Raw genomic sequence first — 24,720 nt, 5'->3', positions numbered from 1 at the left:
GCTTCCATTGGTCCTTGATAAAGAACCAAAGGTAAGATGTTTTTCTTAGGGGTTTCATTTAAAAAGTCAAGGTCTCCCTCTGATAAATAAAAAACACCTTGGTTTTTGACTCGCTCAAAAGTTTCTGCAAAAGGATTTACTTTTGGTGCTTGATCTGATCTTATGTCACAAGTGGAATGCGAGGGAAGAAATATTCCTAATGCATATCTTCTTCTTCTATGCATACATATTTTATGAAGGAATTCTAAGAGATAACCAAGAAAGCTTAAAACTAATGGTTACAAGACGTTCTTAGTTTGGCACCATCCTCGACAATGATGCAAAAAATGTTGGTCCTCACAACTGGAATGACAACTAGGTTATAACAAATCAATTCAAGGATTGGACATCCTTACTAAATAGCTAGTTTTCATATAGAAAAATCTCATTTACTTTATCGACCAGGGACGTAAACTTGAAATGGGCCAGCATTGTATGTGCACTAAGTTCAAATCACAACCATTCTATCCTATTGCAGGAAAGGAAATTCTCTAAAATAAATGTGCAAAAACATAATGAACTAATACTTAATCATAACACACAAGTGAAATTAACTTAAGCAATAGCTACCAAATGATATGGTTCTGGTCAGTGGATAGGAACTACTCTTTCCACTGTGCCTGCAGGAACAGACACAAGAACTGTTTCCAATGGTTGCAAGAATAGTCAAATGCCAATACAACAACTATTACAAGATAGAAATTAATTGAAAAATATAGAGGGACTACTCACCAAGTGGGACCCCTTGAGTGAGTATATCCAGAATTCTTAGATTGCAACTGATAAGCTCAAAATAATATTGACTTCTTTATTCCAAATTGACTGCAAAACACATAAGTCTGAAAGCTGGAAATTACAAATTCTATGGTCATTCTGTGTCCTTGAGAGGAGATAGAGACCTTTTATTTATAAGGAAACTTATAACAGATTCCTAACTGATCAATCCACATTCCAACAGAATAGGCAAACAAATTTATTATACTAAAGAAGAAGTCAGTGCAGGAAAACAGAATAACATTTGTCTTGCAGCTGAGAAGATATAGCATGATTTCTGTAACGTCATAAATTGTACGCACTTGCTAAAGCAGTACAATTTCACACCTAGTTTAGCACCCCCCTTGGCGCAGTTGCATTTTGCATTTCATTTCCCCTTTAGCACTTAATTAATTAAATTAATTAGGTCTAAAGGTTCTATTTTCCACATCATAAAGTCGGGCCCTTTCATTAAAGCGTGCCCCTTTCATTTTATTCCTCCAATACATCACTTAATCAAAAACCCTAATTAGGCCCTATTCTGAGCTTGGGGGCTTGATTTCGGGGGTCAAAACATCTCAAAATCACCTGTAACTTTGGGATTCTCTCTAAAATCATCATATCTAACGGCCTTGAAAATTTGGTGAAAAGTTGTCGGGACCATGGCGCCCGGAGTGCACACGGTCCCAGACATTTTTCCTGAAATTTTAGGAGCACAATCCAATCATAAAATAAAGCTTAACCCCAAGAAATTGGCGGGATTTCAATTTCTAGGTCGGCCAAAAGTTGGAATTAAGACCTAGGGTTTCATACATAAGAGTTCTCTTTCTTCATTTGAAGGGATCGGAATTTTGTTTTTAGGAACCTCATATGCAGTGAAAGAGCAGATCTTTGAAGACTTCAACAACTCTCAACATTCATTCTCCAAGCATTCATCAAATCCATTCATTCACTTAGGGCTTTGAAGGCATTGAAGAGCAATAAGGGATCACCGACTGAAGATTGGCTTGTACTCCTCCCTTGGGGTTGGGTATGATTTCATGTTGTTTTCATGTCTTTGCATAAGCCTCATTATATCACTTACATTCATGCTTTAGATCACTTGGCATCTTGATTTGGAGCATTTACATTGTCATTTACAAGCAATTAGGGTTTACTTTCTAGGTTGCTCTAGTTTGCTTACTTGCATTTTAGATCTTGCACACACACAAGGTCTGCACACACATTACTTTTACAATACAACTTGGCTATTCATGGAGGTGGAAATCACCGAAGCGGGGGTTTGACTAAGGCAAAACCCTATATAGCCGCCCAAACACCTTTTTTAGATATAAGTGCAGATTTCGGGATTCAGACGACCCCGCAAGTTGCAGATCCGAAAGAAGTAGACGAAGACGGAACCACACACCAAGTTTTGGAGCAGAAGACCAGGACAGGGGCGTGGGGCACCCTGGTCCCTGGGACAGGGGCGCTGGGCGCCCTGGTCCTCCAGACAGACAGCATTTCCGACAATTTTCCAGAGTGCAAAACAGCAGTTTCAGGTGCAGTTTCAGGTGTAGAATCAGGACAGTGGCGCCCGCGCCCCTGTCCCGAACATTTCCACTCAGATTTTGACTCCGGGTACGCATTTGCATTCTTGTCTTGTCTTTGTGTTTGCAACTTTCCATTGTTTAAGTTCAATTCTGCAATCTTGTTATTAGTTCATACTTGCATTTTGGGGTTAGGAATTGAACTTGCATAATCTTACCTTTCAATTACAACAAAGGAATAGAAACCCTAATAGGTAGCTCGTGGCTCTCTCTTTCACCAAAAAGAAGTAGCCAATTGTGCGATACCTCTAGGCTCTTTCGTATTCCGTAATGTGTGACAAAGGTAGGATTAGGACATGTTAGCCTAGTCTCGCTTTTCCCCCCACACAATTTCCTTCCTAGATTTAAGCTCCACTAAGAAAAATTATGAATGTCCCACAAACCTTTCTACTAAGGAAGCAACCAAGTGGTTACAATCTTCTTCATTGCTACTTCATTTTGACAGGGTCTACATCGTAGCAGCATGTTGATGCTCCTTTAAACCACCAGCTTAGTCTGTCTTTCTTCTTGGCTGACCCTGCATCATGGTATTAATGTGCACAAAAGCATGTGTATCTACTAATGTTAACATAACATAAATTAAACCACATTCTAAGATTGATTTAGATAATTTTCATAGATGAACCATTTAGAAATCTTTAAATAACAACCTTAGGTATATGATAAATCAGTTCCAGAAATACTTAAAAAGGCATCAACTAGGAAAGTCCTCTGACCCAAATATTATCCAGACACAAGACCTAAGCAGGAATTCTATGACAAAAATCTATCAAAATAGAGCCATTATTTCAGGTCATCACACCTGTAGCTAGGATTCAAGCTGTAAGATTATTTCTTGCTTATTCTGCACATAAAAACTAAAAGGTTTATCAGATGGATGTTAAGTGTGCTTTTCTGAATGGGGATCTTGATGAGGGAGTTTATATTGAGCAACCTGATGGCTTTTTGCTTTCAGATGATAAAAACATCCTTTGTAGGTTAAAGAAAGCCTTATATGGATTAAAACATGCACCTAGAGCTTGGTATGCAAGGTTGGACAAATATTTTTTAAAATTTGGTTTCACTAAAGGTAATACTGACAATAATTTATATTATAAAGTCACTGATGATGATATACTGATTATTGAGGTCTTTGTTGATGACATCATTTTTGGAGGTGAAGATAAGTTGTGCATGGAATTTTCTAACAATAAGGAGAATGAATTTGAGATGTCTATGATTGGGGAAATGAAATTTTTCTTAGGTTTGCAGATTACTCAGACTGATAAAGGTATTTTCATCTATCAAACTAAGTATGCTAGAGAGTTGTTGAAGAAATTTGGTATGGAAAATTCTAAACCGGTTAGTACTCCTATGGTTACAAGTGAGAAATTGTCAAAGAAAGATGAATCTGCACTAGTAAATCCTACAAGATACAAGTCTATGATTGGAGGTCTACTATATTTTAGACTAGACTAGATATAATGAATGCATTTTGCATTGCATCAAGATATAAAAGTGATCTTAGAGAAAATCATGAGAGTGTAGTGAAAAGGATTTTTAGATACTTACAAGGAACATCCGAATATGGTTTGTGGTATCTTAAAGATGATGAATTTACTTTATGTGCATATACAAATGCAGATTGAGCAAGTGATGTTGATGACCAGAAAAGTACTTCTGGTGGAGCTTTCTTTCTTGGAAGGAAACTTATTTCACGGATCAGCAAGACACATTCATGTACTCCCTTATCTGCTACTGAAGCTAAGTATGTTGCTGCTGCTACTAACTATACACAAGTTCTATGGATGAAGCAAATGTTAAAGCACATAAAAGTGCATTGCAATGAATTGGTAGTTATTCAATGTGATAACTCTATTGCTATAGACATATCAAAGAATCCGTTATTTCACTCTTAGACAAAGAACATATCTATCAAGTATAACTTTTTGAAGGAAAAGGTGGAAGAAAATGAAGTTAGATTGGTTTATGTGAACGCTAAAGAATAGATTGCATACATCTTCACTAAACCTTTGCGTAAAGAATCATTTGAGCACCTCAGAGATAGATTAGGGGTTTTTGCCCCTCTAGCAGAAAACTAATTAATGCTATTTGGCATCAGTCCAGTATGCATTATCAGAGCTATTATTCATTCTGGATTGATGTGGTGATGCTACTACTCAGGGGGACTAGTTAGTCTTGTGATTCAGTTGTTTTGCTTTGATATTTATATCAGATCTTTGGCATTGATGTCAAAGGGGGAGAGAGATTCATGTGAAAAACTTAAGGAGTTATATATATTGGGATGAGAAATTTGCAGAACTTAACTGTGATATCATCTACAGGGAGAGTATGAATTAGAACTTCATTGCTATATTCTTGTGTGGGAGATTTGTTTGGTATTTCTTGGCCCTTGGATGTTTTTCACATCTAGTGTTGCCATCAATGCCAATGGGAGAGATTGTTGTCAATTTGGAGGAATTGATTATGTGTTGCATTGATGTTTTGTCATTGATGTCAACACTAACTGCTTTGGTTGTTTATCGGTATCTGGTTGGTCCCGGTAGGATGATTGGTTTTTGGTTGGTAAGATCATGTTGATCCGATATAATCCGGTATGCTTTGGCTTATGGAATTGGCTTAGATATGCTATTCATGCTATTCAGATATATGTTTAGTCAATTGGTATTAATTTGGTGATCAGATGCTATCTTATATGCTAGTAAGCCTGGTTTACTGATCCGGTGAAGGTTTCACCGACAGAGCTTTGTTGAAGATCTTTTGATATTATCATAAGTGGTGTTGGTGCGACTTCTAGTAGGGATTCAGGACGCTGATGGTTATCATGTTCGTGTTCAGTTGATTGGTGGTGTTGCATTTAGCACCAGACCTATTCCATGCTATCTAGGTTGTGGACTGACTTAATGTAACATGTTGTTGGGACTTCTCGATGTGTTTCCGGGATGACTTATGGGTTGGATGATATTTGTTTTCCCTTAGGATGACATGTTTTATAATTATGTAATAGGTTTTATTGTTTGGGTGGCCGACCTAATTGTTTAAGGTGTAGGGTCTGTATATATATGTGTATGATCTCATTGTAGATCATGGTATGCAAGCAAATAATGTAATAATCATTCATGCAGAGGATTTGGTTGATCATAGGTGATCGAGTTGGTTTATGCAATAGGTTTAAGACCTCTAGTATTGAGCTTAACCAGAACTATATTCAGACATAGGAGATGCTATTATTTCAGTTCATTCTTCCTTCTAGATTGTAGTCTGGATTTCTATGTAGTCAGTGAGACTCCTTTTGTAATGAACAATTTGCTCTAGGCTATTGGCCTTACTACAAGTGTAGGCCTCACAATTTGTAATCACATACTTACTGCAAAAGTATTATCTGATTGTGGGTAGGCTTCCCACCATGGTTTTTCCCTTTACCGGGTTTTCCACGTACAAATCTTGGTGTCATGTGGATGGTAACTATTCTCTAATTGTTGCTTGTGCTTAATTAATATATCTACTATTTTGGTAATTAATTTATGTATTCTAGTATTAATCTTATGTGTTCCGGTAGTAAAGTTTTAAATACTTAAGGTTCGAGTAATCTGGTGACAACTGATTCACCCCCCCCCACTCTCAATTGTCCTCCGATTATTTGAACTGTCTAACAACTAGAAGCATTAAACATTGGAAAATATAGTGATATTAAAAAACTATTATCCTTGTGTGCAAATAATTAAATAATGTAATTGCATACCTCTTTACTTGAATGGTTGTTATGATAGTCAGAAAAATATGAAGAAGGAGAAGAAGTTGAAAGCCAACGTTAATTATATGCAATGAATAAACAGTGAATTAGCATAGGCAAATCATATAAAGAAATTTAGAACCTTTATGCAAGTGGTAGAGGTTTTTTAGAATGTTTCATTCATTCCATTCTTGTAAGAAATAGAATGGAATAACATAATGGAATTCATTTCTAAAAAAAGAAGAACATGTGACAAAATTTTCTCACCTTGTATTGTCCACTTTCAAGATTTTCAATGCTCTCAACTTTGGCAAGTATTAAATGGAAATTTGAAGCGTTATGGATGTCATAATGGTTTTTCATTGTAATCATATTGAGCTGAAAAACTAATTTGAATTTATTGTGATGAGACACATCATCCACATAACTCAAGTGTTGTAGATATTTCAAGAAGAATATTTTGTCAGTTTGTAAAGTTAAGTGAATATTATGAAGACTCGTAACTATGAAAAAGATGAAGTATGTAGAGAAAGCATATCACTTGTGTATGCATGAGTGTAGGCTTTATTTTTGGCATTACACAACACAGCCCATCGTATATGTTTAATTTTGTTTATATATTTTTATTTGTGCAGGAAGATATCATAATGTGTGGAGTTTTATTTTGTTTGTTTATATTTTCTTCATCAAGATATTGTAATATTCCTATCGAATGATAGCGATTAAGTTCATTGCCTAGATTTAATTCATGCACAAATGAAACTTTCACATGTGCCTATGGTTATAGTAGTACGGATCTCAACGTAAGTACACATCCACTTATAGTCATATTTATGCACTCAACCTCCTCTTCATTATATGAATAAATTAGACATTTTTAATTTAAAAAAAGGACCTTCTACCTAACTATTTCATAATTGAGATGGTGTGAATGAGTGTAGGTGATTTATTTTGAGGTAATGGTTATAAATTAGAGTAAATTCAATTACATTGTATTGTTTTTTAGTTTCTAGTTGTTTGTCTATGTTTAACTTTTTTTAATAAATTACATTATTTTATATTTTTTTAATTGGTGATTGGATATTTATATAGTTTAATATCCACTTATTTATTTTTAATTTGTTTTATTTTTATCTTTCCCATCTTTGATTTATTGGTTTTTTTTCATAATTGTCTCTAATCATTTGTTCTTCTATATGTTTTTTGTTTTCTTTATAAATGTGTCATAGTTATTATTTTTTATTGAAAAGTACATCTTTCTAGTAGTATATGAAATTGACCCTTATATTTGGAAGTTCCTTATATTAAACATTTCCAAGCTTCAACTTCCTTCATTAGATCAAATAGAGGAGAGGGATAGAGAGGCGAAGGAGAATATTTCTTTATTTAGATTAAGAAAATGAATAAAAGAAAAAGATATCAATAAGATACCATTAAGAAAGGGGGTTAGAAAAAGAGAAAAAGAATGTAAAAATAAAAAAAGACTTAAAGCTAACAATTGATATTAATAAGATACCAAAATTAAAAAGGCTAAAAAGAAGACAATGCATGATATCAATAAGATATCTTAAATTCAAAGAAATTAAATATAAGAAATGACTAAGAAAATAAATTCTTAAACATTTCTTATATTTAATTACAAGGATTAAAAAGACAAAAAGATAACTCTATAAATTAAATAAATTAAAATATACAAATATCTTAACATAAAAGAGGTCTAAAAAATATATCTCTTAATTTTTAAGATATTGAGAAAATAAATAAAGAGAAATTGGAGAGAAAGAAAGAAAAACAAAAACAAAAAATAAATAGAGCAAACAAATAAATAAGAAAAAAGTTCCATAATATCAAAGAAAACTACTAGCATACATATATTAGATATTAATATATATAAGGCATCTATTGCACTTTAATGTGAGAAATTGATGAAAATAGGCACCTTGAAAATGATATCTATTGACGTATATTATATGTATTAATATTTAATATATGTATGCTCATAACAATTACAACACAACATATAATACATTACATTAATGAATATATAATTATATAGTACAATTTTACTATATTATTAGATAAAATAATATTTTTAAAATATATTTAATATAAGAAATTATTAGACATATTATAATATTTTTTATATAATATTATATTATAATGAATTAAAAAATATTATTATAATTTTATTAAATATTATAGTAGTTTCAATAATATTGTACAATATTATTTTAATTTAGTAGAATATATTACAATGTTATTTTAATTAGAATATTATTATTAATATGTGATAATATTAATAATAATATTTAATACAATACTCGATTAGGATTAGGGTTAGGGTTAGAGATAGAATTATAATTAAAACCCTAACCATAATTATAATCATATTTCTAATGCCAACCCTAACCTTAATTGAATCCTAATACTAATTAAATTTCTAACCCTAACCCTCTTTGTAAGTAAACCCTAACCCTAATCCTGATCGAATGATTTCCCCCTAATTGAATTGAAATCCCAACTTAACCTTAGGTTTATATCATAGGTCTTTGAGTTGGAGTTAGGGATAGGGTTAAATTATGATTACTATTCAAATAGGGTTAGGGTTTAGGTTTAATTAAGGTTATGGTTAGGTTAGGCCAGGATTCAGTTAGAGTGAATATTTGAGTTGGGGTTAGGGTTACATTTAAGGTAAGTGTTCAACTGGGATTAATGTTTAGTAAGTATTAAAATTGTGTTTTATGTAACACCCTGCTAAGGAACCCCAAAGGACTAACAATTAACATACAAAATAACATAGCAACAATTTTTTTTAACATAATACTTAATATCATCTAACACATCATAATTGCAATGTCTAATATGTATAAGTAGAAGATAAACACACATCTCTAAACAATGCCCTCTATGGGTTCCCCAATGTTGCTACTATGCAATGTGTCCAAACATGAACTAGAATGCTTGAAACAATAATGAAACAACTATAATATTTCATAACATAATAAACATCTAACATCTATATCTATGTTCATTTTAAGCACCAAACCCAAATGTTCCTATGATAAACTTTCAACATGAAATAAGATAGGACATGTAACCACATATGAGTAGTCCATACCAATATGAGTAGTCGGTACCAACACCAATCTACCTAAGCACTATTATATCATTACATTGAATATTAATTACATAAATCTAAATTTCATCAACCTCCTTATGGAGTGTTCAAGAATCAGTAACAATATAGTTACAATGCTTCTCAAAGATACATAACATATTACATTTACATTTATTAAATAACTTGCAATTGAATGATAAAGGTACTAGAATAAAGAAGACAAGGATCTTTCTCAACACACATGAACAATTCATTGGTCCCCAAAAGAGGTTGGCAACAACCACCTGACCATTTGGAACCCTCAAGTCCACCCCATTGTGCTCAAGAGATAAACACAAGGACCTAAATACAACAAGAAACAAGGAAGGGAAACAAGGTCTACTCTCAAGTACAACATCAACATCCATGAGAACACAAGGCACACTCAAGTATAAATCCCAAACAAGGACAACTATGAAACATGAAAATGATCCACCAGAGGCTTCCACTCACCACCAAACAAGATAGGATACTAGAGTATAAGAAGGAAAGGTTGTCATCACATAACCTCACATGATTTATCTTGACAACCTCTTTAGGATCTTGACCCCCATTGATAGCTCATCAATAATTAAAACAATTCTTTCATGAAGACAAGGAGGTTCAATTATGCCAGATAAATGCCCCTTAGATGGATAGGTCTTCCCACTCCCATCCTTAGTCTATAAAATAACTTAAGGCCATGGGTGGGACACCATATTATCTTATTAATGTGTTTGACCCTAGTTCATTAATTAGGTTATCACTTGATTAAGAAACTCTCTAATGAGTTACCCTGACAGCTTCTTTAGGGCCTCAATCCCTATTGAGAGCCACTCTCCCTTAATGCACTTGGTTACCCATACCCTAAGGTTAAAATCAAGAAATAATAAAGCACTTAAACATATACATCTCATTTTGGACATTCATGAATGTATTTTCAAAAGATTGAGACATAATCAAAATTAATACTTTCACAATAAACCCTAATTTAATCATTGAAAACAAGCATATTTCTAATCCAAACTTATCATTTTCAGATCAATAATGAATACACATTCTAGAATGATATAAAAGACACCAAATCAACACATTTCCTTTTCAAAACATGATAAATTCAAAGAAAAACAAGGAAAATGAAGAACCCTACCTCCAAATTGAAGATCAAGGAAGAAGGAGAAGCTTGCACATTAAAAGTTCCAACCATAGCTTCTTAAAATTAGCAACAAATCCAATAGAAAACCATTCCAAATTCCAAGCCAAGGATTACACTCAATCTCCATTCAAAACCTTAAAAAATCTCCTCTGAAAATTGTAGCAAGAACCCTCAAAATCTCCACCAAAAATTGCAGCCAAAGAATCTTCAAAATCTCCACCAAAAATTGCAGCCAAAGAATCCTCAAATCTCCTACAAAAATTGCAGCAATATCCCTCAAAATATCCACCAAAAATTGCAACCAAAGAATCTTTAAAATCTCCACCAAAATTTGCAGCAAAAACCCTCAAAATATCTACCAAAAATTACAGCCAAAGAATCCTCAAAATCCCCACCAAAAATTATAGAAAAAAACCCTTAGATTCTCCACCAAAAATTGCAGCCAAAGAATCCTCAAAATCTCCACCAAAATTTGTAGCAAAAACCCTCAAAATCTCCACCAAAAATTGTAGCTAAAGAATCCTCAAAATCTCCCCAAAAGTTGTAGCCCAAAAGATATTCTCAAATCGCCCAATTGCCAACATTAAAATTCCTTTTGAAAACATGTACATGAACACAACCACCAAAACCATCAAATAACCAAAAACCATAATCAATAAATAACTTATTAAATTAATCCACCAAAATATAGTTAACTCCCCAAATTGATATTATATTTATATATTATTCCCCACCAACATAAAAGAACTTACACTTATAATAGTGCTCACACATATAAATAAATACAAATAAATAAATAACCATCACACACACATACTATTTAATTATCCATCCCACCAAACAAAAATGCATAAGCACTTTAATATAGTGTCCCCACACATGAATATAAATATATGAGATTGAATGTTAGAGTAAAAACATAATTAAATAAATAATAAAAAATACAATTATATCACTAAAGGTGAAAATATAATAAGATGACTTAGGTGGAGGCCAAATAACATTAATAACATAAAATATCACAATAAAACATAACCTAATAAATATTAAAACCACATTAAATCTACCAAAATCACACAACCAAAGATTATTGACATAAGGTACACAGACGTTGCCTTCATGACAACACAAGAAGGTAGACTCCAAGACCAAGACAATCACTCTAATTCAAAACGATGGCTAGGGTTAGGTTAAATGGGCCTTAATGCTATCTCCATGTAAACCACCTTAAGGAATTACATACGTATTCTTAGACCTATGAAGTCAAGTGGAGTCGATGCCTTGTACTTGGATCAACCAAAACATAAAAATCCTAAACAACATATATATACATATTTGCATACACCTAATAATGATATATATGCATAACAATGTCGAAGATCATTATCTATTCTCTAATATTACGATCACCTGAAACACGCATTAGTACATCATGATCCTAAGCAATAAACCCTAATATCATCAATATGTCCTCATATACATTTAAATCATCATGACACTATCATGTCCTGAAATATAGAGTCATTTTTATCAAACATCCTTCCATAGATCAATTGAGTATGTCCACTCCTAACAGATAATTTGCAACTAAAATTAACACAAACGAGCCAATCAAAACATAATCAGGAAATGAACATGGTAGGTGTTACCAAAGATCATTATTCATTCCCCCAAAAGAGATCACATAGTAAACATGGTTAGAAAACCCACTTGTCAACTACACATTCATTATTATCAGAGTGTCCTCAAAATACCACCTCCTAATTAGCACAATCAAGATATTTTCACATTATATCTAGGCATCCTCATATACATAAACAACCAAATATTAAATTCACTAGTAGAAATATGACAAATAAATGACCAAGTGACTAAAGCTTTTAGTCACAAGACCAAATTCTAGTCATTTTTTGCAACACAGATATAAATGACTAATTTGGTCATCGACTTAGAAAACACAACTAAATAATTAGTGACATAAATAAAAATGACTAAACAAATGACTAATTTGATCATTAGATAAAATACATACTAAACATCAGATTTATACTTGGACAACAGTTATATATATATAAAATAATATTATATTTTGAAAGTAGATTAATAAAAAAATTAAATGTCTCAATACTCTAAAAATTGTAGACAAAAAGGACATTGATAATGAACCATGAAACAAATGTATAGTTAAATTAATCTATTGCAAATTAATAACAAATTTTATAACTGTTCCAAATTCAAATTGCAATACCTTTCTCAACATTTTGGCACATTAATTTGCTTTATCCGTTTAGTAAGGAAACTAATTCCATTTATGCATATTGTTTATGTATTGAGCATTTATTTATTATGTTGCTTTTAAGATAAATATATATTTTCACCATAAAATTTTAATTATATTGTAATTATTTATTTTATTTTATTAAAGTAAGAATTATAGTTAATATTACTTAAACATAATTATACTAATATAATTTTAAAATAACCATGATTCAAAATTATAATAATTTAAAATTAAAATTATTACAATATTATGATTACAAGTACTTGTTTTGAAAACAAAAAATATTAGTACAAAATAATTGATTAATTAAATACAATAGTTTAGTCTAAATGTAAAGCTGAAAAATTAAAGAATATGATTAGAATTTAAGAAGGAAAATATGGAAAAATATATTAGCGCATAATAGATTGGTATATATATATAGTAAGAAACATGGGCGGGAAATGATTTTTTTTCATGTTTTTGTTAATTGTTTGTACCATAATTATTTTAGCGGGAGTGTGATTTATCACATTGAAGGTTGGGCTCCTTCATAGAATGGTTTTGTGCAATTTAAACTAGTCATGCATAATCGTTGCACAGGTATATAGTTTTTTTTTTTTCAAAGTGATGTGCCATGGAAAACAAATGATTCAAATTAGGTTTTTTTTTGGCAAGTGAAACAAAAACGTGCCAGTTGTGACATGTTGCTGTAATTTTTCAAGGTTTTTGATAATTTATCTAGCTCCAATTTTCAGCTCAATAGTCATCTAACTACTCTTTCATATCATTTTACTTGCAATCATTTTTTATATGTTCCATGCATCAATACGATATGAACACCACTATTGTGCCTTGCTTCACAATGAATCTCCCCTGCACATTCGGTTTCTTTGGCTTGCTTTCTATCTATACCTTTTCCAAAACATTACTAGAGAATTTCTGGAAACCCTAAATTTGATTTTTGGAAACCCCTAATTTGATTTCTAGAAACCCCTTTGGTAGTTAGACACCCTTCAAACCCCTATCAATTTTTGTGCCTCTTTGGCTAGCTGGGTACTTATAATTCACGGCTATGTGACTAGTTCCCGTGCTCTACGATCTACATAGAAAATAGATTGAATACCATTAATAATAAACCTGAGTGTTTTTACATTCCCTTTTTATCCAGCTCTTATAAAATCATCATTCCATGAAGTCAATCACATTTTAATAATGCAAACCGCAAAAATCTTGTGGAGGAGCGATAAAATGTGTATTATATAGTTTGAGACAATTATATTAAGGAACTTATAGCAATTTAATTTTAGTTCCTTTTTGTTCCCAACTCTGCAGATCTTGAGGATCATATTGTCAATACCATGTTGCTATAAGTGTTGGGCGATGAATATTCGTGACTTGGTTTATGTGATTTTTGCAACAGATTTAAATGATTATTGAAACATTTATGTGTTCTATTGTCCCACACAACACACCAAAAATATACAATGAAACGTGCAGAGCTAAGTGGTGGCTAAGTGTGTGTTGATAACTTTTAACATGGTTTTGGTTGTTATTCAAGTTTCCACACATTTGGTTCTCTTGCATGCTCTCTGTTTATGCCTTTTCCCATTCTGACATTGCCTATCCAAAACATTACTGGAGAATTTTTGGAAACCTCTAATTTGATTTCTAGAAACCCCTAATTTGATTTCTAGATATGTTCATATTGCAAATTCTATAAAAACCTTCATGGCTGAATACAACTATCTACACTCTGGAGTATAGATGATATATATATATATATATATATATATATATATATATATATATATGGAGGTTTTATGTTTGTATTTAGCTGGTCCAACTAAAATAATGTAGCATTTAGGTTAGAATAGTAACTCCAAGCAAGGATATGTAGCTTTCAATGAGTGCTAGTAAGTGTGTATGTCCAATTTGAAAGCTAGAGTGGATTTGAGATGTATACAACAAGAATATGATGTACCCTATGACATAGAACCCTTAGCTACATTCTAATAGATTGATCTTACCACGCATGTATACTCCAATTTAGATTACAGTTACTGAAGATGTGTTTTCTATCTAATTGATCTTACCATCCATGCATACTCCAATTTATTTTGTAGTTACTAAAGATGTTGTTATATTTGATCTAAGATATTCAAGGCTTAAACACCATCCCTTTGGTTCAAAGTTGTAGACTATGCTAAAAGTCCTTTATCCGTGACATATCAAGCTTAAAACTTAAGCCATACTTATTAATATTCAAATCTTGGTTGCATGTGTTCTTCAATAGGGGATATACAGATTAGATGTGGGGGCCAAACAGAGAATCACCTCAACCCTACCAATAGTGAAAGCTCAATAGTCTCACTTTTGTATTCCCAACAAGAGGATTAATCTATATCATGTTGGGCATTGGCTTAATAATTGGAAAGAGGATTTGCATAAATAATCACACAAGCACCGCCAATATTGAATAATTTCAAAAGATCTTTGTAATTTAAAGAATAAATGACCAGAAACAAGCAAAGAAGGGACTGCATTTTCACTATTTTTATTGCCTTCCATGGTTTGCTTCGACTGCACTTTATGTCTTCAATAACTAAGTCATCTTGATGTTGAGGCTACAACCTTCTTGTTTAAGGTTTGTTTTCACTGCTATGACTATCCAAAAGCCTAAGACTACTCTCAAGGTCTTTGATAAAGTGATTGTTACTCTTAATGGTTTTAGAGGTTTTGAAAGATTAAAGTCATCCTTTGTTAATCTCATTGATGCCTCCTATAGACTTCCTAGGCTCTGTCATTGATTGTTCTAGTGTATTTTTTCTATCATTCCATTGCTCTTAAGCATTATAAGCTGTCATGATTCTCAACTGTTACTGATCCTTTCTATAACAAAAACATCACTGTATTTTTTCTTCCTTGATTTGTCTTTGCTGCATTGAAAGGCCTATGATTGTCTTTCACATTTTGGACTACATTTATTGCATAATATTTTGACACATTTCACTCTCTTTGCAATGAGATGTTGCTGCATGTTCTCTTTGTGTGAGTGGTGAAAAGATTCCTCACAATATTTCATGGTAGTGACTTTTTTGTTAACCCTTTCTACTATCATATGTAAGACTGAGGTTTGCCACAAACTTCACTGTCACTTCATTGAGTTGTCTTAATTATCTACCAAAATTTGCTTCTAATCTTGGTAGACTGTTACAACAACTCTTTTCATTATTGTCTTAGATATATACCTTGGAAATATCTCATTTCTAGGATTGTTATTCATTGCATAAAGGACTGCCATGTTTCTTTTATGGACCGTGATCTCCTAATTAGTATAAACAGTATCTAATTTTACCTTCACAACTCTCTTGCCACTGTCTTTTACACTTTAGATCTGATTGTGAATGCATTATCTTCTTTGAATCACTACCTTCTTGTTATCAAAGGTATCTCAGTTGCTTGTATCTCTTTTCTACATTGGATTCTAGACTGAGCTTTGATCTATCCCTTAGGGTATCTTTTGCATGGTTCTTTTATTCAATGATTTGGTGATTTTCTTTGTATCCCTATCTTTGTGAGATCATGCCTATATCCTTATCCTTTTCACAACCTTTACACTACCAGTGGCAACTGTTAGAGTTATCTTGTATTAGCTAATAATTATTTATTTAATTATTAGTCTATTAAACTCTACACTTAAGCTAAACTTAGGCATTTAATAAATATTGTAGGTATTTAATAATTATTCTAATTATTAAATACACATTATCCCTTTAGGGCTTCTTTAGGGTTGCACATATTTAGGGTTGCACGCCTTTAGAGTTGCTATTATCCTTTTATAAGGATTGTATTGTACTTGTTAATTTAATTGATTCCCTTTCTGAATGATAATCTTCTTCTTCAGAGCATTTATGCTTTTTTGCTTTATGTGCTTCCATTCTTCTCTTGTGACAGGTATTTGCATGCAGGTGTTCTTGGGATCTCTAAAGTTGTATTTCCTCAACTTCTTCATGGTATCAGAGCCTACATCCGATGCTACTTGTTCCTGATTTTTCAGAAGATTTTCTCTGGAGGCAAGGGTTTCAGTTCTTTTTTAGAGGTTTTAGTTTGGATCTGGGGTATCTTTTTTGCTTATGGTAATTTTGAGCTCAAAAGGACCTCACCATTGAGCTCAGAACACCCAAAAAACCCTATTTTCATATAAAATTTGTCCAGTTTGGACAACTTTAGCTCTGGGAAATTGTTTTTGATTCTGCCCTCTTTTTGGCACGTTTCTTGAGGCAAAAAACAAAAATAAAATAAAACACTTTTTTTGGCAGTTTAACGGCTTACCTAGGCCGCTCAGCCCCCACTGGCCACCGACAGTTTGTTCATCGCCGGGGCGAGCCCTTCGGGAGTCGCCAACGATCCGGGAACCGCTTGCCCACGGGGAGCCGCCAGCGGTATCCAACCCTCTAACATTCACCGTGGCAATCGAAGCTGCCACCTGCCGCCATGGCCGCCTGACAACCTTCTACCACCACCGCATAGCCATTGCCCCCGCCCAGCGCCTGGTGCCAGCTGCCCTGTGCCCTGCCACCACTGCCCTCTGCATGCCCGACCGCCTGCCACCCGGCCTGTTGCCACCTGCTGCACCCCGCCCAACCGCTACCCAACCTCTACCACCGCCCAACTAGTGCACCACCTCCCTGCCACCAGCAGGGGGGCCCTTTTTTTTTTTTTTTTTTTTTTCCCTTGAAGGGTTTTGACAACATATTGGTTTTTTTGCCATAACTTGGGCAAACGGAGTTAGTTTTTCAAAAACAAATAGGCACCAGAAATATCTTTTCAAGCTCTACTTGGATATGGAGGTTTGAATTTTCGATTTTGCTTTTTTGATAATGTTTTTTGCTGTCAAAGTTAGAGGTTTTTTTTTGCACTCCAAAAGACATAACTTGAGCATCCGAACTCCGTTTTCTGAAAAATTTATATTGTTGGAAAGCTTGTTCTATGTACTTTCCATTCATATGAGTTTTACTTCCCGATTATGCTCTAGGTATATTTTATTCATTTTTTTTCTTTTCAGCACTCTGGTAAATATCTTGGATGTTTCAGGTCCTGAGATCTCTTTCTCTGAGTAGGGTGTCTCGTGTTTGGTTGTTCTTTCTGTTTCCAGTCATCTGTCTCTTTTTATCATTGTAGCATTTTATTTATACAAACATACTGAGATAAAATGCCACCATGCATTGTTTACTTGGGATCTTGCACATCTTGTGCCTTATTGTACGTGCACTACTTATAAAGTGCCATGGGGGGGTTGATGTTTGCCTTTTCTTTGCCATCTACCTTTGTCTAGTGAGTGTTCCTTCCATGACATTCACCTCATGATGTGTGTCAAGTGAGTGTTCCTTCCATGACACTATGTACTTTTTCTCTGCACCTTCGATGTTCTTGGTGTAATACCCTAAAAATGGTCATCTAAACCATGAGCCCCTAATCTCGACAACGTCACCAAGGTCCTAACCAAAGGCAATTAAATAAATCTTGAGCACACAATTAATTTCTAAAATCATTAAATGTCACATGGCAAATTAATCACTCAATATTAATTAAATATTTATTCAATTAATTGATCATTCCAAGTAAATCATTTTTAAACAATTATCTTATTTATTTATTTATTTATTTTTTGATCAATGAAAGGCCGAGGCCAAAGAATTTTATTAATTTAAAAATAGATAGATTTACATTTACACCTCCATTCGGTGTGGGCACCGGTAGGAAAGAATGGAGGGAAGAAAACCTCCAGTCTAGCACAAATCCATCAAGGATTAGAAAAAAAATTAAGAATGCGATACAAAATGGAGATACAAGATCAGAAAGGGAACATGTCCAAAATAATGAAGATTGTATGTAGAAATCCTCTGTGTAAAGTTGAGCAGCAGATTGCCCATCTCTTGGGGTGATGTTGCCATTTGTGAGCGATAGTTCTTGCTATTCCTGAAACATAGGGTTAAGCTTGCTCTGCTCCTTATGCTGTACAAAATCTTGAGAAAATCTCTAACCAGAATGTTAGGAAAAGGAAAACCGAACAGGTCAACTTATACAATATATCATACTTGCCTGGATGGTCACCCTGTTAGGATACACAACTCAAAATATTAGTCTCAAAAAATCTCCAGAAACATAATGCGAGAGTGGTTACCCATCGAAGAGCATAAACTCAATAAATATTAACGAGGCAAATTCCATAAATATTCCTGCAAAGAGATCACGGGGAGCTACCATCTTAAGGAATATGGTTCGAGAGCCTTGCAGGCCCTAATTGAGTGTCATGGGAAAGCTTTAAGTGACATAAAATTTTATCAGGTCGACCCTTAATCTAATAATATGATGCTGGAGATTATTGGGAAGAAAGAGGAAAATTGACATATGCATCTGAGATTGATTTAACTAAAAACTGAGAGAACAGGCAGGAAAATAGGAAACTATATATGAATATGAATATATAGAGGTGAGTCTGAACAAAATCCTAATATATAATGTGAATGATGATAAATATATATAGAAATATAACTACAAATATAAATATATATATATATATATATATATATATATATATATATATATATATATATATATATATATATATATATATATATATATATATATATATATATATATATATATATACGACCATTAGGGGCCTAGAAAGCCTGAAGGTGGCTGGGGCCGATCATACACAGGGAAGACGATGATGCACAACATATACATAGCTTAACAAAATTATGAAGCTAAGTTAAAGCAACCTAGAGACATTAAAGCCTGAAAGCTTCTTAAAAACAAAATAAGAGACAAAACATCAAGAATATAGGGGACCAAAAAGGTAAAATAGAGATGAGGATAGCTAGGTAAGTGTTAGTCCTAAAAGAAGGCAATATCTACATAAATAATAATACCTATATATCCATGATCACATATATCCGGGAGCAAGATATGCCAGCACGTTTATATACCTATGCTCATTAATGTAAGGTATTGCCTCCTTCTAGTCTTAAAGCTTATCCTAGCAGAGCAGCAAGACTAAATAAGCTAAATTTAGGAGTTTAAAGGAAGATAAGTGATGCCACCTATTGAGCATCAAATTTGAATGATTATCTGTGGAGTTAAATTATAAAAGGCCCCCATTGTTAAAAGAAATCATCATTTTCATTAATACCATGGTAGCCCACAAGTCAACAAGTGGGTGTAATAGCATCCTATTAAGATATCTGGGTTCAGATAATATCGATGAGACCCAAAGATGTCTCATTGATATAGAAGGGCCATCGAAGAAAGGAAACACCTATGAACTTTAGAAAAGACTCATCGAAGACAGTAATTCCATCGACAAAAGATATCAAGGAAAGCGAAGATGGTTTTCATTGACGGGAAAAGGTCTTTGAGGAGATAATACCATCAGTGCAACATAAAGAGGACTCACTGAAAGGAATGATCTCATTGAAAGAATAATATTGATCAGACAAAAGGAAGCTACATCGATAAATGATATCGATGAGGAAATAGGTTTCAAGGAAGCTAAAGGGCATGCCTCCGATACGTATGGTTTCACTGATGCGACTTTATCGGTGGAAGATGATAAGGGAGGATAAAGAAAGGCTTCGGTGAGACAATAGATCCATTCACCAATAGGGCATGATGATTTCAATGGAAGAAGTGTTTCGGTGGAAAAATAAAGGAGGTCACCGAAGCTCAAGGTTTCTTCGACATAAAAACCCAATGGATATGAGATAGGTATCAGTGAGGAAACAACCAAGCATCCTATTAAGATATCCGGGTTCAAATAATATCGATGAGACCCAACAATGTCTCATCGATATAGAAGGGCCATCAAAGAAAGGAAGTGCCAATGAACTTCAGAAAAGACTCATCGAAGACAGTAATTCCATTGACAAAAGATATCAAGGAAAGCGGAGAAGGTTTTCATCAACGGGAAAAGGTCTTCGAGGAGATAATACCATTGGTGCAACATAACTCACCGAAAGGAATGTTCTCATCGAAAGAATAATGTCAATCAGACAAAAGGAAGCTACATCGATATAAGATATCGATGAGGAAATAGGTTTTGAGGAAGCTAAAAGGCATGCCTATGATACACATGGTTTCACCGATGCGACTTTATCGGTGGAAGATGATAAGGGAGGATAAAGAAAGGCTTCAGTGAGACAATAGATCCATTCATTGACAAGGCATGATTATTCGATGGAAGAAGTGTTTTGGTGAAAAAATAAAGGAGGTCATCGAAGCCCGAGGTTTCTTTGACATAAAAACCCAATGGATATCAGATAGGTATTGGTGAGGAAACAACCATAATGACTGAATATAGAAATTCCATCGACAAAAGATATCAATGAAAGCGGAGATGGTTTTCATCGATGGGAAAAGGTATTCAAGGAGATAATACCATCAGTGCAACATAACTCACTAAAAGGAATGTTCTCATCCAAAGAATAATGTCGATCAGACAAAAGGAAGCTACATTAATAAAAGATATCAATGAGGAAATAGGTTTCAAGGAAGCTAAAAGGCATGCCTCCGATATGCATGGTTTCACCGATGCGACTTTATCGGTGGAAGATGATAAGGGAGGATAAAGAAAGGCTTCGGTGAGACAATAGATCCATTCACTGACAGGGCATGATGATTTTGATGGAAGAAGTGTTTCGGTGGAAAAATAAAGGAGGTCATCAAAGCTCGAGGTTTCTTCGACATAAAAACCCAATGGATATGAGATAGGTATCGGTGAGGAAACCACCATAGTGACTGAATACAGAAATTCCATTGACAAAAGATATCGAGGAAAGCGAAGATGGTTTTCATTGACGGGAAAAGGTCTTCGAGGAGATAATACCATCGGTGCAACATAACTCATTGAAAGGAATGTTCTCATCGAAAGAATAATGTCGATCAGACAAAAGGAAGCTACAACGATAAAAGATATCAATGAGGAAATAGGTTTCGAGGAAGCTAAAAGGCATGCATCTGATACGCATGGTTTCACCGATGCGACTTTATTGGTGGAAGATGATAAGGGAGGATAAAGAAAGGCTTTGGTGAGACAATAGATCCATTCACCGACAGAGCATGATGATTTCGATGGAAGAAGTTTTTCGGTGGAAAAATAAAGGAGGTCACCGAAGCCCAAGGTTTCTTCGACATAAAAACCTAATGGATATCAGATTGGTATCAATGAGGAAATAGCCTTAGTGACTGAAGACAGTAATTCCATCGACAAAAGATATCGAGGAAAGCGGAGATGGTTTTCATCGACGGGAAAAGGTCTTCGAGGAGATAATACCATCGGTGCAACATAACTCACCGAAAGGAATGTTCTCATCGAAAGAATAATGTCGATCAAACAAAAGGAAGCTACATCGATAAAAGATATCAATGAGGAAATAGGTTTCGAGGAAGGTAAAAGGCATGCCTCTGATACGGATGGTTTCACCGATGCGACTTTATCGGTGGAAGATGATAAGGGAGGATAAAGAAAGGCTTCGGTGAGACAATAGATCCATTCACCAATAGGGCATGATGATTTCAATGGAATAAGTGTTTCGGTGGAAAATAAAGGAGGTCACCGAAGCCCGAGGTTTCTTCGACATAAAAACCCAATGGATATGAGATAGGTATCAATGAGGAAACAACCAAGCATCCTATTAAGATATCTGGGTTCAAATAATATCGATGAGACCCAACAATGTCTCATTGATATAGAAGGGCCATTGAAGAAACGAAGCACTGATGAACTTCAGAAAAGACTCATCGAAGACAGTAATTGCATCGACAAAAGATATCAAGGAAAGAGGAGATGGTTTTCATTGACAGGAAAAGGTCTTCGAGGAGATAATACCATCGGTGCAACATAACTCACTGAAAGGAATGTTCTCATTGAAAGAATAATGTCGATCAGACAAAAGGAAGCTACATCGATAAAAGATATCGATGAGGAAATAGGTTTCGAGGAAGCTAAAAGGCATGCCTCCGATATGCATGGTTTCACCAATGCGACTTTATCGGTGGAAGATGATAAGGGAGGATAAAGAAAGGCTTCGGTGAGACAATAGATCCATTCATCGATAGGGTATGATGATTTCGATGGAAGAAGTGTTTCGGTGGAAAAATAAAGGAGGTCACCGAGGCCCGAGGTTTCTTCGACATAAAAACCCAATGGATATCAGATAGGTATCGGTGAGGAAACAACCATAGTTAGGCTCAATCTGACCATGGATTGAGCCTAACTACCCGAGTTAAAGTTTGGGAGAATAGATATATGGGCATATTTAAACTGAATATTTGTCTGAGTATCTATACGGAAATACAGGGGGCAGGAAGAGGAATAAATAAGGGGGTTAAAACAGAGTCTAGGCAAGAGAAACATAAGGGGATGAAAGGAGAAACATGCTAACGACCACTTAGGACATGAAAACAAAAGAGGGGGTTGCCTTAAGGTGGCACCGACAGGAGATTGATGCCATCGGCTCCCAAGTTGGCCAACTCATCCGCTCTTTTATTGCCCTCCCTATAAATATGATTGACTGTGAACCTATCAAAATCTCTGCATAAGTCAAGAGCTTTTGATAGCAAAGTATTTAGTCTCCAATTAGGCATACTACCTTTCCTCAGAGCATTGACAATTATTGTTGAATCTCCTTCAATTTCCAAGTTATTAACTCCAAGTTTCCTACATAAATGCAGACCCTCCACCAGGGCCATAAGTTCCGCCCAATTGTTGGTGTTGATGCCACCTAGAGAGGCAAGGGTTTCTAGTTCCTTGCCTTCCCAATTATGAACAACACAACCTATCCCTGCTTGCCCTGGGTTTCCATGGGATGCCCCATCAAAGTTTAGCTTCACCCAACCTTTGCCTGGGGGCTGCCATATGCATGCATCCCTTGATCGAAGACTTGCAATAGGACCATCTCCTACAAAGGGAGGAAAGGATAAGCCTTCCCAACGTTTTATTACTTTTTCATCCTAATAAGTGACAGAGGCATTCTTCAATGTGCCTGATGACAGTTGATTTTTCATGAGCTCAGTGATAGCTGACTCTATCCTGTTAATGATTCTGGGAACCTCTAGTTTTTCATTCTTAAAGAGACGTCTATTTCTCTCCTTCCATAGTTCCCACATAATGGAAGAGGGAAGAGCTATCCATAAACCTGCAAAGAGACAACCACACCTGAGGAGAGGCCATGCCTTGAGCATTCCAAAGATGGTGTGGGGGAAGGCCGTAGACCATTCAAGTTTGTTGGTGAACCAGATCCAACATTTGTGAGCAAAGGGGAAATTAAGGAGGATATGATTGGTGTCTTCCTCATCTGCCTCACAAAGAGGACATCTACTAGGGCCCTCATACCCCATTCTTCTAAATTTGTCCGTAGTTAGGAGCTTGTTTTGAACCGCAAGCCAAGAGAAGATACCTTCCTTAGGCAGACAGTATTTATCCCAACAAAGTTTCAAGGGAAGCTCAGTCATAGGTCATAAAAATGATTTGGAGATGAGAGAGTACCCATCCTTGGAGTTGTATTCTCCTCTTAGCCATCCTAGACGAGCTTGTCCTCATTCTGACCTAAGGCAACGTTCCTTGATTTAAGAATTGCCATAAGTTTTTGTTTATCCCTTACCAGGATATCCTCATCTTCCTTCTTGATCCACTACCAACCAGCCCCATCCTCTAAGGGGGAGATATAGTTGTTTAACAGGGGACCTCTATGAGATTCAAGAAGGATACGAGTAGCACCAAAGTCATGGATATTATCAATAGCCTTATATCCACCCCATGAATCCGACCAGAAAAGAGCTTTATCCTTGGACCCCAGGTTCCAAGTAAGTCTATCAGAGATAATCCTCCTGCAGTCTAACATAAAATTCCATAGGCAGGACCCTCTGGGAGGGTTGGTTTCTTTGAAGATTTGGATAGGATTCCCTCCATTAAGGTTTTTGTGGTGCAGCAGGAGAGCCCATTTTTGGTGGGGGGTTCTGAATATCCTCAAGACCAACTTGGCACCC

Source organism: Cryptomeria japonica, chromosome 10 (genome assembly GCF_030272615.1).
Source record: "Cryptomeria japonica chromosome 10, Sugi_1.0, whole genome shotgun sequence".
NCBI classification, from domain to species: domain Eukaryota; kingdom Viridiplantae; phylum Streptophyta; class Pinopsida; order Cupressales; family Cupressaceae; genus Cryptomeria; species Cryptomeria japonica.
The sequence above is the reverse complement of the archived record's forward strand: the minus strand, read 5'-3'. Positions refer to the sequence as shown.